Source organism: Tiliqua scincoides, chromosome 2 (assembly GCF_035046505.1).
Source record: "Tiliqua scincoides isolate rTilSci1 chromosome 2, rTilSci1.hap2, whole genome shotgun sequence".
NCBI lineage: Eukaryota > Metazoa > Chordata > Lepidosauria > Squamata > Scincidae > Tiliqua > Tiliqua scincoides.
This window is the reverse complement of record NC_089822.1, coordinates 53105830-53124575: the sequence shown is the minus strand read 5'-3', so window position 1 is coordinate 53124575 and position 18746 is coordinate 53105830.

The window sequence follows — 18746 nt, the reverse complement described above, 5'->3', positions numbered from 1 at the left end:
TGTTTCTCAATGTTTTTCCCCCACTTACCACTTTGTACGGTCCACCTATTGGAAGTACCACCTGAAGTAACTGGTAATGATATCATCACCAGTTACTTCTAGATTGGGAGACCAGATGGAACAGAACAAACACCAGGAAAAGGGCAGACAGGAGCTGAGACTCTTACTACTGCTTGTTGCATTGCATTGCTGATCTCGTTGCCAGGCAATGGGGATCTAAGAGGTCCCACAAGTGCCACCAGATACCAGGGTCCCTCAAGTACCACCAGTGGTATGAGTACCACTGGTTGAGAAACATTTATCTAGATCAGGGGTGTCAAACTCATTTCATATCGAGGGCTGAATGGCATTCATGATGCCTGTCGAGGGTCGGAAGTGATGCCGTTAGGCAGGAAGTATTGTCACTGAACAGGTAATAACCAAAAATAAGTACTTTTTCTTACTTAGGAATTCATTAGCTGCAAAAGACAGAAGAGAAAACACACAAATCTTTATCATATTTCAAGGTATGGGAGAGCCCAATTTTTGTGGGGGCTGCCCTTTCAGCAGTAACATCTCAGCACTGCTCAGCAGCTGAGAGCCTGAGGGCTGGATAAAAAGCTTCTGCGGTCCACATCCAGCCCCCGGGCCTTCTGTTTGACACCCCTGATCTAGATGGATCTGATGCACAGAGGTTCCAACAATTCCAACTGGTATTCAGAGATATACTGTACATGGAGGCGCCCCTTAGCTTTCATAGTGAATTACATACATTTTGTGACTGGCTCCATAACCCTCAGCAGCCATTTTGTGGTAGTGCCCTGCTGTACTTCTCAGAATTACAACAGAACCCACAGACTCCATCAGGTTTTGAGTTACTAACCTTTACTGATTGACAGTGACTCTCCAGGGTTTCAGACAGCAATCTTTCCCAGCCCAGCTGGAGATACCAGCTATTAAATCTGGGACCTTCCACATGAATTGAGCTACAGACTCTGGATCTTTCATTGATCTACCGCCCCACTCCTGATTGCTTAAATGTTCCTCAAGTCAAGTCTTAGTCATGAACTCTCCTGGTGACCTCAGGCAAGCTAATCCTTCTCAGCCCTGGCCGCAATATTATTATTAATTATTATTAACAGTATTTATATACCACTTTTCAACAAAAAAGTTCACAAAGTGGTTTACAGAGAAAAATCAAATAACTAATGGCTCCCTGTCCCAAAAGGGCTCACAATTTAAAAAGATGCAAAAAAACACCAGCAGACAGTCACTAGAAAAGACACTGCTGGGGTGAGGTGGACCAGTTATTCTCCCCCTGCTAAAAAGAGGAGCACCCACTTGACTTAACCAGTTAGCCGGGGTTAATATGGGGATAATAATACTCACCCTAGAGTTCCTGTAGGGATTCCACAAGGTAATACACATGAAATGCTTTTCATGTTCAAACAATTGTGTTCAAAAGCTAAGGGATGTGTGTGTGTGTGTGTATGCATAAGAAAAAATCCATAAGAAAATATAGAAGATACATATTTATATGAGAATGAGGGCCCAATCCTATCCAACTTTCCAGCTCTGGTGTAGCCACAATGCAGCCCCGTGGTAAGGGAACACGTTCCCATACCTTGAGAAGGCCCTAGAGACTGCCACTCCACCACAGGATGCAGCGCATGCCCCATTGGCATGGCTGCACTGGCACTGAAAAATTGGATAAGATTGGGCCCTGAGTTGTACCCTATATTTCAGTGGTTCTCATACTCACAGGGAGTTTGAGACCGCAGGTAAGTCTTGAAGGGGTCAGGGGGAAGGCAGCGACACAATCCACAGGATCACATTGCTGCCAAGCTCACAGGGGTTTTTTAAAAACTTACCCCTGCCTGCAGCAGCCTCCTGGGGGTGCAGGGAGCCCTGCAGAGCCCTCTGCAAGGCTTCCCGCACCTCAAAATAATAAAAAATTCCAATTGCAACCCACTTCCAGTTTTGTGATTCTGACCCAGAAGTGGGTTGCAATTGCATTTTTTAATTATTTTGAGGCACGGAAGTCTTACAGAGGGCTCCACAGGGCTCCCTGCACCCCCAAGAGGCTGCTGAGGGCAGGAGTAAGTTTTTTAAAAGTCCCTGCTAGCCCTGCAGTGACATTAGGCTTCCCCACCCCTCAAAGTGCCAGGGGCACTCATTCTCAAGTTGGTGGGTCATGATCCACCAGTTTGAGAAACACTGCTGTATTTTATTAGCTAGTTCTTGTGTCTTTGCTGAACTTATTCATCTGATTGAAATAGTTTATTTCATGCACGAGTACCTTCTAATAGTACACTATATATGACTTGCAAATCATACACAAATGGTTTTTGTGTTCTTGACCTGATAGAAGGCATAGTTATGTTATAGTATGCTTACCTGAAACGTATGTTTCTGATCGGTCTGTATGTGTAAGTTAGAGTAAAGAAGAAATGTCCAAGCAAGTTAGAGTAAAGGAAAAAAAACAGTTTCGGTTTAAAAGTCAAGCGTTTGGCTGGACTTGGCCACGTGCCGCAGATGTTCTTGGCACAGTAGATAAGAATGCATTTGAATCAACAGTCCTTTGTTTTCCGGAGAAGAGAAAAAAAAAACCCCAAAATTGTTTGCAGTTTTGAATTTTCGGTCTGGAGGTTTTTTGAGAGCTACAGATTGCACACACATGCTGGAAAAAGTATTATGGCCAGTATTTACACTACATCTTATAGCCATACCATATAGAAGAACATTAGTCAACTTATGTTTCTTAGTTTTTCTTATTTTTCTTATTCTTCATTTTAAAACCAGTTTTGGTGCATAAACAAGTGTAACTAATACTATTTTAAGTAAGTTTTAGTGGTCTAACTGCATTAAAGGGGTTTAAGAAGCCATTTCTGGTTCACATCAAAGGTATTTCCGGGTTAACATCAAAGGTCAGGTTCCCAGAGAAAACCCATAAGGCTGCAATTTTTTTAGCTGAGCCCGCAAAACCTTTTTCTCAGCTGCAAGTAAGTTGCATTTCGAAGGCCAAAAGAAAGTCATGATGAGATGAGGTCATTCTGAGCAAAATTGAAAGTGCAGTACCACCTACCGACTGCTCAAAATCTGTGAATTGTATATGATGTATGTATGGGATCGCCTAATCTGAACAACTGGTGATCTGTAACCCACCAATGGAATGTCTCCAATGAGAAATGTATGTGTTTCAAGGATGGAACCCACATTGTAATAAAAGTAAGCTGGAGAGGGCATTCTCAGCTTTTCTTCTTCCCACCTCTCACACAGGCTTCTCTACTTCACTCACTCTCACCTCTCACACACAGGCTTCTCTGCTTCCCACTTTGGACTCTGCCACTCTCTCAATGCTTGGAAATGTTCCCTTGAGACGCCGTGTTTTGGAATACAACCTTTGGATTTACAATAAAGGCCTGGATTTGATCACTACTGCCTACTGAGTTTGCTTTTGACGCTTGGGATTACCCTGCAACATCTGGGATCACCTTGCAACAGACCTATTCAGTACTTTAAAAGAGAAATTTGGGGGTGGGGACATATCCACAGATCCCGTATTCATGGTTTCACTTAATTACATTGAGTCAATGGGGCCCCCCACATGTGCCTCCAGAGGGTGTTCTGCAGAGGCCACGCATGTCCAACCGCTCTGCAGGACTCAGGATTACTATTAGAGACTGAAAAAGCTACTTCTAGTTTTCAGCCTAAAACTAGGCTTATTGTGCCTTTAAAAGACTTCCCTGGCCCTCCTAATGCCTTTTAAAGGCATAAAAATGTCATTTCCATTTTTCAGCCAGAAACAGGAAGTATTTTTTTGACCTCTAATTGTCATTCTGAGGCCAGGGGCTGATACACGTGGAATCTGCTGGGCTCAAAACAGAAGTGCCAGAAGTGAAGGTAGCTCAGCTCCCCTTGCATCTGGAGGGTCAGAGGGTGTTCCCTTGTATCCATGGATTAATGTTCGTGGGGGTTTCAGAATGGAACCTCTGCAGATGTAATACAAATACATCTGTATTAAATTAGAATTGATTTGCACATTTTTAACAACATAGGAGGTGACTTTTTGTTTTTGTTTTTAATTGCTACAGAGCTGTTCCTGTTGAAGGTGAAATGCAAATGTACAGTCGCATAATCTGTCATTCCAGATTATCACTTCTCTACCTCTTTTTCTCAAAAAGCATCAGATCCATAACCTTTAGAATACTTACTTCATTTGTCATTAATTTTCTTCATGTCTTTTTTTAAATTGTAAAATGTTGTTCTTTACTCTAATTTCAGTTGCAAATATTTCAATTTATACCTGCTCAGAGATGTTTGAGAAGCACTGTGTGTGAATCTGAGGATATGTGCAAATGCCACCCTGCTAAAGCTAAGCCAGTCTAGGTTTGAATAGTGCCTGAAAAACATATGTAGCTGCTCTGAGTTCATGCTACGGGTAACATTTAAAGCCATCCATTATGTATCTTAAATATATCTGAATACCACTGGATACCAGAGGTAGCAATGGAAGATAGCTATCATCACTTTCATACCTTGCTTGTGGGCTTTCAAGAGCCATCCAGTTGGCAACTGGAAAATCAAAGATGAACTTCCAGGGCTCTTTTGATGTTCACAATGCACTGGGACGTTCAGCATGAGCTTTATTCAAATGACTGACAGCTGTGGAAGGCTCTCATTTATTGCAGCTGGAGAAGGCAGGGGAAAACTTCCCAGGGATAGTTTCCAAAGTCATTCTGAATAGGACCTATGAGTTGAAAATAAGCTTCTAGATCTTATAACTTGTTTGTAGCTTTGCTGGGTAACTGCAAAAAGATATCTTTCTTCTTTTTTTCTTTTTGCCCAAAGAACAATCGGTTGGGTCAGATGCAAAGTATTTCCTGTGAAAAAGGATCTGTTTACCACCGGCATTCACTTCAGTCATACATTATTGCAAACATCTGGAGCATTGCAGAGAAACACAGCCTGGATTCTTTCCAAAAGCAGCACAATCAGGGCAGGCTGCGGTGTGTGCGTGTTTAAAGAAGAAGAAAATAAAGAAAGAAAAAGAAAGAAAGGGGGGAATAGGAATTGGCTAAAAACAGGGAATCTGGAAATGAAAGGTAAAATATTGAATTGTTATTAAGTATGGTAGAATAAATGGTGTTTGTTTTCCTTTAACAACCATTCTAAATATACATCCAAATGAATTCTTGTCTTCAGTTAGTGATAGTAACCACTCCCTTTTATATCATTTATTGTAGAACATTCTGTAGCAGACATTTGGGAAAATGTACTCTATAAGAAGAGGGTTCTAACATATAGGTTCTGCTCACTCCTGTTATCTGTGATTCTGTTACCTGCAAATACTGTGCCAGTGCAACATCAAATGGGCATTGGTATTGGCCCGTGGAAATCGTCAGACACATTTGTGTCCACTTCCAGACTTGCCCCACCATCTTGGATACTATCTCAGTGACTCCAGTTGAACCTTCACAGCCCTGTCAGAGGCCTCTGGAAGGCTACCTCAGGGCTTCTCTGGGCCTGGGGCAAGCCAAGGGGCCAAGAGAAAGGTGGAAGAGGAGGGTGGATGAAGCAGTCCCCTCTCCACTACTGAACTCTGAGTTCTTGTTGGTGGACCAGCAACCTTCAACAAGTTGAGAGATATCCAGCACAGAGGAGGAAGTTATCAGATGTTAGTGATATTGATAAGTGCTCGCTATTACCCAGCCCCATATACTTCAAGTTAAGATTCATGAAGTTCATAGAGCATATGGAACCTAACCCCATTTCCCCCATAGGTTCAATGATTCAATATCTCCTAAGGGCCCAATCCTATCCACTTTCCACCCCCAGTACAGCCACAATGCAGCTCCATGGTAAGGGAACAAATGACCCCATACTTTAAGAAGTTGTCTGTGACTGCTGCCTCACCACAAGATGCAGTGCATGCCCCATTGGCACAGCAGCACAGACACTGGAAAACTGGATAGGATTGGGCCCTAATTTGGTAACCACTAGTTTTTCCAGGAACCTGACTCTAGAAGATAACAAGGACTGTAATGACAGGTATCAGAACTTGGGCATAATCCAATTGCACAGATATGGTACTGGAGCTGGCCATGTTGGCCACTTACCAAAGGCTGTTCAGAGGGTCAGCTGGGCTGACCTCAGTTTCTTAATACTGGTGAGTAACTGCAGGTTTTCTGCCATTTCCTCATGGGATGAATTGCTGCTTTCTTTTGCCCATCAGTAGTAAGCCTATGGCAGCCTAATAGAGAGGGTTTTGCACTAGGACCTGCAGCAATCTGGCATCAGCACTGTAGCTGCATTTTCACACAGAATGTGATTATTTCACAGAGAACTACATTTGGCTCCATAATAACTACAATAATGATATATTGAAATTCCAAGTTTACCAAAGGTGCTGCTTCTGCTATAGTAATATTCATTCTCTGTAGAGGATAAATATTGTATGTGTGAAGTTCTTTCTACTCTTTAAATGAACTACATAAATGCTACTTATTTTATTAATGCTGTTGGTGTTGCTAACAACTATTTAATTAATTCCCTATCCAGCTGTGTTAGATCAATGCTGGTTGAGCTCTGTTTAGTCACCAATCAGTTTTATACCCTTCTGAGCCAATCTGTTTCTGAGACCCTTTCTGTGCTACCAAATAACTGCTCCTTTTCACCTAGACAGAAATAGCTGGACTGCAAGATTGTTGGCCCACTCTAGCTTCTAATGAGCTCTCCTGCAAGGGAATGTCAGAAGCATTTTTTTCCCCTGCAAAAGATGAATGGAGGGCAAACAAGGGGAAGGCCAAGAGGGCTTAAATTGCAGGTATGAATGTACAGCAGGATCATTGACGTTAATGCAAGAGCAGAAACTCATAAAGTTAATGGAATTTAATGTACTATAAAGTGGTAGATGTCAACATAGACCTGCAAATCATAGCCCTTTTTTTCTGCCTTGAACACTTTTGTTTTTCATTTCTTCAGCAGGGTTAATACATGTTCCTAACTTTGAGTTAAATGTCACAGTAGAATGGGGCAAACCTATTCATTGTAAAAGTGAAAGCGGTTTGTGATTTTGTCATAATCAAATGTTACAATCAGTACTAGGATATTGTGTCCTGGATAATTGTGTCCCAGTCATTTGTGTCCCTGGTCATTCACATCTGGTTTTTGTTTTTCCCCAGTCATTTGCATCTCACTAGAACGCTATGTTATATATCCAAAGCCTTTTATCCCAGCCCTAACCATAACCCTAACTTTTCATTTAAAAAATAAAAAATACATCTAATATAAATATACATACATTGAGATACAAATGTCTAGGTGTTTGGGATTCGGCCCAGGACCTCACTCATTCGGGTCACCTGACATGGCTGAGCTCCCTGCCAGCTGGCTTTTCCATGGGGGTAGTAGCAGCAACATGTGGCCTTCCCACCAGATCAGTGGGGCCAGGTCCAACAAAGCAAGAGGCACGGGAGACCTACCCCTTCCTCCTTGATCATAGTTGAGTCAGTCCCACTGTGAATGAGGGAGAAGCCCAGTCGGGCAACTGATATCTGGGGCAAGGGGAGTCAAGTCACTGTCAGCAGGTTCCAGAGAAGCAGAGGCAGCAAGTGCTCACAGAATTGGGGCCTGGAAGGCTGTCAAACCAGGCTTATGCAGCCTGGCTGGAAGGAAGAGGTGGAGCAAGGGAGTGGAGATGCTTCATATAACCCCAGGCTAGCCAGTGATGAGGGCAATCTGGAGGAGGTTGGCTAGCAGGTAGGATGCTGGCCATTCAGTGAACCTGAACAAAGCTGCTGGCAGAGAGGAAGACCAGTGGGTAAAGGAACCCCCTTCCCCTGCCTATCTCTGAGGCTACTGGATCCCTTAATAGGTTGGGAAATTGGAGGGAGCCCAGTTCTCCAGCTCCAGCTGTGACCTCTCGTGACACCCCAATATCAGTTGCACTCTGCCCCTGCAGCACCAACACCAGAATGCAAAAAAATGGGTGCAAATATTCAGGGACACCAATAACCAGCACACGTTTGCTCAGGACACAGTTGTCCAGCACACAATGGTCCTGTCACCATTGCAATCGGGCACAAAGCTACTTACAATACAGTGGCCCGTACTTTTCCATGAGTTTAGAACCAGCAGCTTTGGCCCAATGTGGGTTCCAAACCCACACCAGGAGAGTGCACAGAAAGAGATATTCTCACAGCCAGCTCACTGAGAACAATGTGCTGGAACAAGTTCTCCAGGCACTTGTCTAGACTTAATGTCAGAAGTTCTTCTGCAAAAACAGACCTCCAAAAAATGTAATAATGATACCACACATCCAGGTTCCCTGCCCTGCATGTGTTCCAAAATACACAGTGCCAGTTGGACTGATGTGGGATTACAATTGCCATTTTTATTTAAACAAGTTTTCCTATCAACAGAAACATGACAGAATATATCTCTCAATCAAATAAGGTAGGGGTGGACAAACCCCAGCTGGGGGCCGTTTATGGCTCTTGGGGACACCCAATCCAGCCTGCAGGGAGCCCCCAGTCTCCAATGAGCCTCTGGCCCAACAGAGACTGCTGGAGCCCATGCTGGCCTGCAACTATCGGGCTGCGTTAGCTGTGGCCAAATTAGAGCATGAATTTTTATAGTCTCTGTGTGTTTTCTGCTTCATAGTTCATGGTTCTCATGTGGTTCTACATGCATGTATTATCGTTCTCATGTGTATTATAAATAAGCTCAGTAAAATTCATTCATTCATATAAGTTCTGTCTCTAATGTATTCATTTATGGAAATTTATGGACATTTATTCAAAACTGAAATGTAAATTAATTCCCTTTTTCCCAGCCCCCCAACAGTGTCAGAGAGATGATGTGGCGCTCCTGCCAAAATGTTTGCCCACCACTGATATAAGTTGATGTGCAGAAGACATGGAATGATAGTGTTCCCTTACCTATGGATAGGCCACCTGATGGCCTGTGGGTCTCCTCAAACCTATACCAGGTATATAACTGGCACAACTTTGTGCACATTGACACTACACATGCAGCAGTGAATGACCTTCTGCTGATAGTTAGTTCCATCTGTGGAAGGCGCCATAGCACTGGGGCCTAATTTTGTGAATTATACAGCTTCCACATAAAATCAATTACATTGGTGCTCCCACAAAATGCAATTGGTCTTGCCATGCAGAGATGTAGCACCTTTTTTCTGTTGTGACTGAACGCCACAATGTGGGAGCACTGAGTGCCACAAAGGCCCAATCCTAACCAACTTTCCAGCACTGACACAGCAATGCCATTGGGGCGTGTGCTGCATCCTGCACTTTACATATAGGCTAAGCGGCATCCTGCACTTTATATATATAGGCTATATAAGCTATTTTACTTACTTTACTACTTTATATAGAGAGAGGTTATATAAGCTGCATCCTGTGCTTTATAAGCTGCACTTTATATAAGGCTATATAAGCTGCATCCTGCACTATATAAATTGCATCCTGCACTTTACATATAGGCTAATGGGTTCTGAGCTATTTGTGACAGAACAGGAGAGAGATCTTGGGGTGGTTGTGGACAGCTCAATAAAAGTGTTGACCCAAAGGCAGCAGTGAAGGAGGCCAATTCTATGCTTGGGATCATTAGAAAAGGTCTTGAGAGTAAAACAGCTAATATTACAATACCGTTGTACAAATCAATGGTAAGGCCGCACCTGGAGTACTGTGTCCAGTTCTGGCCACCACATCTCGAAAAGGACATAGTGGAAATGGAAAAGGTGCAAAAGAGAGCGACTAAAATGATAACTGGGCTGGAGCACCTTCCTTATGAATTAAAGCTATAGCATTTGGGCTTCTTCAGCCTAGAAAAGAGACGCCTGAGGGGGAACAAGATTGAGACAAACAAAATTATGCAGGGGCTGGATAGAGCAGATAGAGAGAACTGTGTTACCTTTGGGCATGTCCACCAAATATGACAGAAGTCAGCATTTGGATAAGAACACTATGGCCTGTTATTTTAATGTTTAAAAAAATAGAAGCTTTAATGAGAACATCTAGTGTGATGTATGACTTAACCCTGCTAACTGGTTAAGAGGCACTTTTTCAAGTGGGTGCTCCTCTTTTATTTAGCACGGGGAGAGTAACTGGCCCACCTCACCCCAGCAGTGTCTTTTCTAGTGGCTGTCTGCTGGTATTGCATCTTTTTAGATTGTGAGCCCTTTTGGGACAGGGAGCCATTAGATATTTGATTTTCTCTGTAAACCGCTTTGTGAACTTTTTGTTGAAAAGCGGTATATAAATACTGTTGTTGTTGTTGATAGAGAGACACTCTTTTCCCTTTCACATAACAGCAGAACCAGGGGACATCCACGAAAGTTGAGTGTTGGGAGAGTTAGGACAAAAGAAAATATTTCTTTACCCAGTGTGTAATTAGTCTGTGGAACCCCTTGCCACAGGAAGTATTGATGGCATCTTGCCTAGATGCCTTTAAGGGGGGATTGGACAAATTTCTGGAGGAAACGTTCATCATGGGTTGCAAGTCATGGTAGGTATGTGAAAGGTAGAGATAGGCTGCCTCTGATTTCCAGATGCAGGGGAGGGTCCCAGGATGCAGGTTGTGTCTGTTGTCTAGTGTGTTCCCTGAGGCATTTGGTAGGCCTCTGTGAGATACAGGAAGCTGGACTAGATGGGCCTTTGTCCTGATCCAGCAGGGCTCTTCTTATGGTTTTAGGGGGCAGTCACAGAGGCCTCCTCAAGGTAAGGGAATGTTTGTTCCTTTGCCTTGGAGCTGCATTGCCCTTACCTTAGTGCTGGAAAGCTGGTTAGCCCAAAGTTTCATTGCTGATATTCAGTTTGCCACAGGAAATGGCCTCAGCTGATAGGGTCTCTCAAATCCCTGACTGAATAGGGGTGCTGTTGTTGTTAGCTTTATCCAATGTATAGTATGCCATCATGCCTAGCGACTTCATAATAAAGCTGTGGGGTGGGGGTAACAGATGAAAGCCCAGGCGTCATCTGCCTCAGCAAAGCCCAAATGCTGCAGATCAGCTGAATTGCAACTTTGTGCTGCATCCACTGCACCATGTCAGGGTCAAGTCATACATCACACTAGATGTTCTCATTAAAGCTTCTATTTTTTTAAACATTAAAATAACAGGCCATAGTGTTCTTATCCAAATGCTGACTTCTGTCATATTTGGTGGACATGCCCAAAGGTAACACAATTTTGGGAACAAAAATACTGTATTGTCAGGATATAAACTGCTGATAGATCTGCTTTTGATATCCTTTGCTTATTTAAATCAGAGAGGAAGCCAATACCAATCTCAAGAGGTTTTCTGGCTTGGGGAAGCTGAGTAATGACCCCAGGCTGTATGGCTTGGAATGAGCAGAGCAATTTGGCTGCCTTGACCCCCACATATCAGGGATTGTTGGGGAAAATCAGGGGTCAGTGAGAAGTGATCTCTGATTGCAGCCAGAGTGCTCATGCCCTATGGGGGTCTGTCTCCCCTAGAGTAGGTGCTTGCACTAAAAGGGAGGAGTCTACTAGTCAAGAACTGCTGCAGGATTTAATGTGAATTTGAAGTGCAATTAATAAAATGACCCATTCCTACCAATGAGCTGATCTTGTCTTGCGTCATTTATGGTGGGTCCCAGGGCAATGTTAATATTCATGGCCAATTGTATATTTACAAACATAGATCAATTTTCTTCACATGCTGTAGAAGATGGAAGAATCTAGAGCAGGTGAGAGGATTTGAGACTTGTACATATCTGCAGGATAAATGAATAGTAATTGCCTAATATTGTAGAAGTTATTAGAAAGTGTTTTAAAGGAGTAAAGGTCAGACAGCAACAATATGTAATAAAAACTTATAATAAAAGAAACGTTTCATTCACCAGTCCAAAAGAGAAAATATTTCATAATAATTTTTTTCCCATGCATACAATTTCAATATTTTTCCATAGGAAAAATTTTTTTAAAGCCTTGAAAAAAACAGAAAAAAGGTTTTTCTAGACTTTTCATACTGGTGTGCCACGAATGGTCTGCAGGTGTGCCGTGGGTCTCTGGGGAGACTCTACTAAGGCTCTTAGTAGGGCCTTTGGGGGATGTGAGCCCTGGCCGACAGTGCTGTGTGCCTTTTCATAAAACTGATGGTGTACCTTAACAATTTTAGTGCCTTGTCAGTGTGCCATGAGATGAAAAAGCCTGAAAATTGGTCTTCTATGCCTTCACATCTCAAGTCAAGACCAGGTAACATCAGATATGTTTGTCTCTAGGGAGCATTGCCCCCACAGTGGGATAATTTATTTCTCCTGGCTCTTCTGAGTGGCAGGGGTTGTTTCTGAAGGGTGAGGGGTGATGGAATATTTCTGTTCTGCAAGTCTCAGATGTACATTGTTCTTCCTGTAGTGCTTTCAACTGCAAGAGTAGCTACCTACAAACAACTGTAACTCTTTAATTGGATTTAAGTTCATTTGGGTTTGCCCAGCTAATCTTGTCTCTGCCTGAAGCATGACTAACCCAAGTTATACACAAACAAACAAAGACCTGATAAAGATGCAAAGCAAATTAGTTTGGCTTATTACATTTGGTGCATTTGATCTAGTTTGCATTGTCTGAAGATCTGCCCTTTGATCAACAAGTATTTATATGTAAGTGTTAAGATACGTAAATAATGAGAGCAAAGTAAGCATATCTTCAGATATATTTAAACAAAGCAAAAAATAACTATTAAGTTATAGCTTATAGTAACAGTTGGTTATTCCTAATTGCCTACTAGAATGCTGCTGGATAAAACATAGTACTGTTTCTTGTGTTATTATTCCAATATTGTGGCAGGTGCAAAACCTCTCAAATTCAAAAATTCTGTTTTCTGCAGAATTGTGTAAAGATAACAGTTCCCTGCTTTCATGTCATTAGTCAGTTGCATCCCAAAATCAGGGTGTTTAAATATCTGCACTTAAGAACTTCAAATTGAAAAAAAAATACTACTTACAGAAAATATGCAAGTTGCTCTGGGTACCTTGAGCAAGCAGTCACTGTAAAGGCCTCAGGCCTGATCCAAGACACTTGTACACAACAACTGGAATGTGCGCAACCTACTGCACATGATAATTGCGCACCTTGGCCGATGCTATCAGCTTTTATAATACTATTTTCAAATGTAATGTAATACTATTTTCACATGCTATTATGTTACGTATCACTCAATGTGTAATTTCAAGCAGAATGCAATGAAACAAACCTTGTCAGAATATCTCTATTCTATCAAAAGTTATAGCCAAAAAACTAGCAGGAGCAGAGTGATGGTACATCACCATGCCCACCACCCAAGGTGTTACCCTGCCCACTGCATGGGAGGAGGTCTACCCATAGGGGTGATTCACTGGCCTCCTGCACCAGGTGATGCAAATCTTAAGTGATGGCACTGTTCTTCATAGAGCTGCCTGGCAATTGTACCTGCTTCTGAAGTTCATATGCAGTGCTAGGAAATGAAGCCTGGGAAATCACTGCAAGTCAGGTGTGGAAGTCCTTTCAAAAGGATGACTGGAGTCAAGACTGAAGGGTCATGGTAATGATACTTGGCAAACATGTGTTTGATTGTTCAGAACACATGCACTGTCTTGTTGAAATACTTACAACCCAATGCTGTAAGGTAAGAGAATGCTTTTATTTCCATAGTGCAGAAGGGAGGCTAGCTAGGAAGTGGCTTCCCTAACGGCACCTCGTGAGCTCACAGAAAAAAGGAAATTCAATCTGTAGACTTCATGATTTGTATCCAGTCTCTTAGCCACCATACTATACCTAATGATCTGTCCTGTTCTTTGGATTTTGAGATTCAAAAAAAGATTGGCAAGATAAGCCGTCCGAGACCTTAAAGGCACAGAATCTGTCCTTGGATGACATGCAGCAAAACTAATTATAAGGAATCAGTCCAGCTTTATGTAATTACTTAGAAATCTGCTTCGGCTTTGTTGTGGGGAAAATCACTTCATTCAGGATGTGAACTTTACATGGCAATATGTGTTCTCTGGGCAATACGATAGGCTGAGATTCAGATGAAGGCAAGACACTGAACTGCTTATTTCATTCACGTGCAGATATATGGCATGCAGATATAACTTGGATGCAACAATCCATTTTGTGAGGCCAGAATGCCTTGCAAGGCCAGTGGCCCTGCAACAATCCCTGGCGCTGGTCTGGGGCAGCACAGGGGCGGGTGGGAGGTGCAAGTGGATGGAACAGGGCAGGTAGGGGGAGGAATGAGACAGAGACCAGGTGGGGAAGTGGGCATTTTGAGGCCAGGAAGGGAGTGCGTTTTTCAGAAGGTGTGTTTTTTGGCCTTTAATTATCATTCTGAGTTCAGCAAAGGCTGCAGATGGAAGCATGCAGCCTCTGTTGGGTTCAGGACACTCTAGAGGTGAGAGGAGCTCTGCTCCCTTTGCCTCCTGAGTGGGTGCGTCAGGAGGGTATGCACACAGGGGAGCTGTGGATTTAATCTGTGAATAAGTGAAACCACAGGTACAGGATCTGTGGATAGAGAGGCCGCCTGTAATCTGTCAATATTGCAGCTTTGTTGACCAAAACATGGACAACATGACCTTGCTGGTTGACCACTGCACCTTCGCCTTTTTGGAGGGTGAATGACGAAGCATGTTTCCATGTTCTGCTCATTTCTTTGGTTTCAGGGTCATATAGATATATCCAGCATCCTTCCATGGCCCCTAATTGGTTTTAAAAGTCCTCCTCATTCTTATGGTAGAGATTCAAAATGCTTTGTGCGCATTCCACACAGTGCTGTTTTTGGAAAGGTGCCAGCAACCCGGGAACCTACTGTGCAGCCACCTTGCCCATGTGTGAGATGTCATGCAAAGTGCTGTAGACTGACTCCCTATTAACATTCACCTCCCTCATTAAGAAATTAACAGTCACATGCCTGTCTTCAAGCAGCAGCTGCTCAATTTTTGCCACCACACTTGGTTCTGTGGCTGTCGATGGACTGCCTTCTCGTGGGTCATCCTGTAGCCTGGTACAATCACATTTGAATTGCTATTTCCATCATTTGACAATCTCACCACACACAGCTGACATCTCCTCATGGATTGTTTACCCAGATTTCCCTTGAAGATGAAGGAACCACATCATGGCTCGATACTCTATTTTGTTCAGTCTGACACCTTCTCTTACTTTCGTGGTTCTAACTTCGGTTTAACAGGACCTATAATGCCAAAAACTTGCATGAATATTATAAAGGCCCCCATCTATAGTTATATAAAATTACAGCTCTCTAGCACACATACATGGTGAGAGTAAGAATTTTTTGGGGTCCCCTCATATTAGGATGTTATAAATTTAAATTGATTAAAATGTTAATTTGGAATAAAAACAAATAACATTGCTTTCAGCCTTTTCTCTTTTTTTGAGGATAACACAGAAATTCACCAAAAAAAAAAAATTATTTTAGACTGCCCCTAGTTATAACAGGGTTTCTCAAACTGTGGGTCATGACCCACTTGGTAGGTCAAGACCTGATTGTTGGTGGGTCATGAAGCTTTAGCTGATAAGCTGATAGCTGAGAAGACATGTATGGAGCCCAATGTTAAGTGAAACTGAGCCATTTCACACATTTACTCATGAATAGGCAAGTGTGCCTTAGTTCACTGCAAAGGACAGACCGATAGGAATCCAGTGCCACTAGAATGGTCGGGATCCAATGAACACAGCCTACCAAAAAACCCAATAAGTCCCTCCCTCCAAGCTAATGAATGTATTGAGCCATACAGAAAGCAGAACTAAGCTTCACATTCATGTTTATTTGCGAGTAAGCAAACATGCCTTGGCTGGTGTTGGAGGTCAGGCAAAGGGGAATGCATGGCCACCAGAATCATCCTGATCTGATGGAAGTGGAGCTCAGCAAAAGCTCCAGAAGGCAGCCACCACCTCCACACTAAAAAGGATAAATACAGAGGCTTTAGCAGGTAATTTTTTTTCTTTTTTAGACTTGTATAGCCAGGTAGGTCCTGAAAGTCCAAACTCCTCTCCCCACCCCTCAGTGGAGCATAATTTTCTCTCTTCATCACTCTGGGGTTTTAATGTTGTTTGGAGGGAAGCTTGGAAGATCAATCTGGCACTCACAAAAAACACACTGGATTTAAAACTGATTTCATCCCAAATCACACTTAACTGGCTTAAATATAAGAACTTAAATTGAACTGGGCATAGGGCAGGTTTAAAAATCTTACTGATTTTTTTTTGGGGGGGGGGGGAAGGCATTGAAGTTATTGTAGGCAAGCTACAGAGATAATTCACTTGGTGGAACATGGCTGGCTTCCCCATCTCATCTCCTCTTATTTAATTATTTGTTTTACTTTAATGTAATTATTTACAATTATTTATTCATTTTAATTTGCTTGATTATCTGGCTTCCAGCCATGACATCACTTCTGGGGGGTCCTGATAGGTCCTGTCATTCTAAAAATTGGGTCCCGAGCTAAAAAGTTTGAGATCCACTGGGTTATAACATTTCCTGATGATGGAAAATGAAGATGGTAGTACACTGAACCCTCAATTTACTGGAATAATAGGGTCCCGTTAATGCTGAAAGTCCATTAAATCCAAATGCACTGAAGTCAATAGAGACACACATCTGCAAACTGTATATAACTAATTTACAGTGGAGCAGAAAGTATCAATTTCTGAAATCTGTGAAATCAACTTCTGAAGTCTATATAATCCAGGCATTCTAAACTGAGGGGTCATAGTGATTGGTGCTGAACCCCAATTTGGACAATGATTGAGCATAGCCCAGTCTGTAGACTGGAGGAAATAATAACAGGACAATTATGACAAATTTTATTTTTTGAAAAACAAGAACTAACAAGGTACTTCATCTGCCTTTCCAACAAACACTGCAGAAATAGCAGGAATTTTTCAGAGATCAGTATCTGATGAAAACAAGGGACTCAATTTTTGTTGCCTGCCTGAGCACAAAACCAATTCTAACACTCCTCAGTTGTATAGGGTTTCTCTCCTGAGGGGGTTGTCTGGTAGCAAATAAGACAATCACTCTGACTGAAGAACTTTCCACACTTCTGGCACTTATAGATTTTCTCTCCTGTGTGGGCTCTGTGATGGAGAATAAGGCTGTTGCTGGTATTGAAATTTTTTCTACACTCCTGGCACTCATAAGGTTTCTCTCCTTTATGGGTTCTCTGGTGGATCTTAAGTACACTACTCCGACTGAAGGTCATTTCACACTCCTGGCACTTATAGGATTTCTCCCCTGTGTGAGTTCTCTGGTGGGTTATAAGATGACCATGCTGATTAAAAGCCATTCCACACTCCTGACACTTATAGGGTTTCTCCCCTGTGTGGGTTCTCTGGTGGTGTATGAGATTACCACTCCAAATGAAGGTCATTTTACACTCCCAGCACTTATCTTATAGGGTTTCTCCCCTGTGTGGGTTCTCTGGTGGTGCTTAAGTTTCCCACTCTGATTGAAGGTCATTCCACACTCTTGGTACTTATAGGGCTTCTCCGCTCTGTGGACTCTTTGCTGTGAAGGCTGAGTCTGCTCCCTTTTTCTTCCAATCTGGTCCCAAACTGATACTGGTGAAATAAATGCAGTAAGAGACCAAAGGAAGAAACTGCAGTTCGTTGGTGAAGTGATGTCCATGATCTCCAGGGTCCAAGTCAGGGGGGAGCAGGTTGTCTAATGGGAATCTGTGAAGCATGGCTGTGCCCTCCTGAGGTCCCCCTCATTGTCAGGATAAGGATCCAGGCCAGGTAGCAGATACTCAAAGGTAATTTAATCTTTTCAGTAAATTTCCATTCATCCAGATGCAGGTCTCTGTTACTTCAAAGGGCCCATCTTAAATGTTAACAGGAATTGCTGTGCTTTCTTTCCCCAGGAACAAGGCCCTCTGGCAGCAGCATAGGTTGGTCAGGCTACTTGTATTGGCCCTGGATTGAGGGGGTGCTACAGAAAACCTGAGCTCGGGTTTTCCCCCAGGGTTGGAATTAGCCCTCACAGGATCTGGTTTGGGGCCCCAGAGCTGCCCCTAGGATCAGCCTCACTGCTACTAGGTCAGCAGGCGTGGCGCTTTCTAGGGCTTGTCTGGAGGCTGTGTTGGCCTCTCCTCTGATCCCTGGAGCCCCCCTGAGACCTTCTCTGGGTGAGGGACATGCCATGGCTTGCTCCTGAGCGGCTCTGCCTTTCCTGCGGTAGTCACTGCCTGAGGAGTGACCACCCATGGCAGCCCCTCAGCCCCATTTGAAGCAGGCAGCCACAGCACCCAGCCCCGCCCTTCCAGTCTCACCAGTGTGACGTAGACCTCCCAGTGCCCTCCAAGAAGACAGCTCATCTGGCCAAATGCTGGCATCCGTGGCACTGCCTCCTCCTGTGTGCTCCTCAGCCCGTAGCAGCTCAGCCACCAATGGCAGTGCTCCCAACTGTCCTGCTGGCCACAGGGCTTCCCAACTATCAGCCCAGCAAGATTTCTCTGACCAGGCCCAAGCTCCAGCCCAGGGCCAGGTGACAGAAAGTCATAAACTTTTTCTGTCTGACCAGTACTAGGGTGCAAAAGAGCCACAGCAACCTTAAACGGTAAGTGGCTTTGTCAATATTACATTTTGCTTCTTTACTTCTGAAGGAATCTCGGAGAAACAAAGGCCACAACTAGAAAGGATGAATATGAAAATTGTAAAAGAACAAAGAAAAGAAAAAACTCTGAAATTTCAGATTTAGGAATGAATGATAGAAAACTGTTGAATGTTCT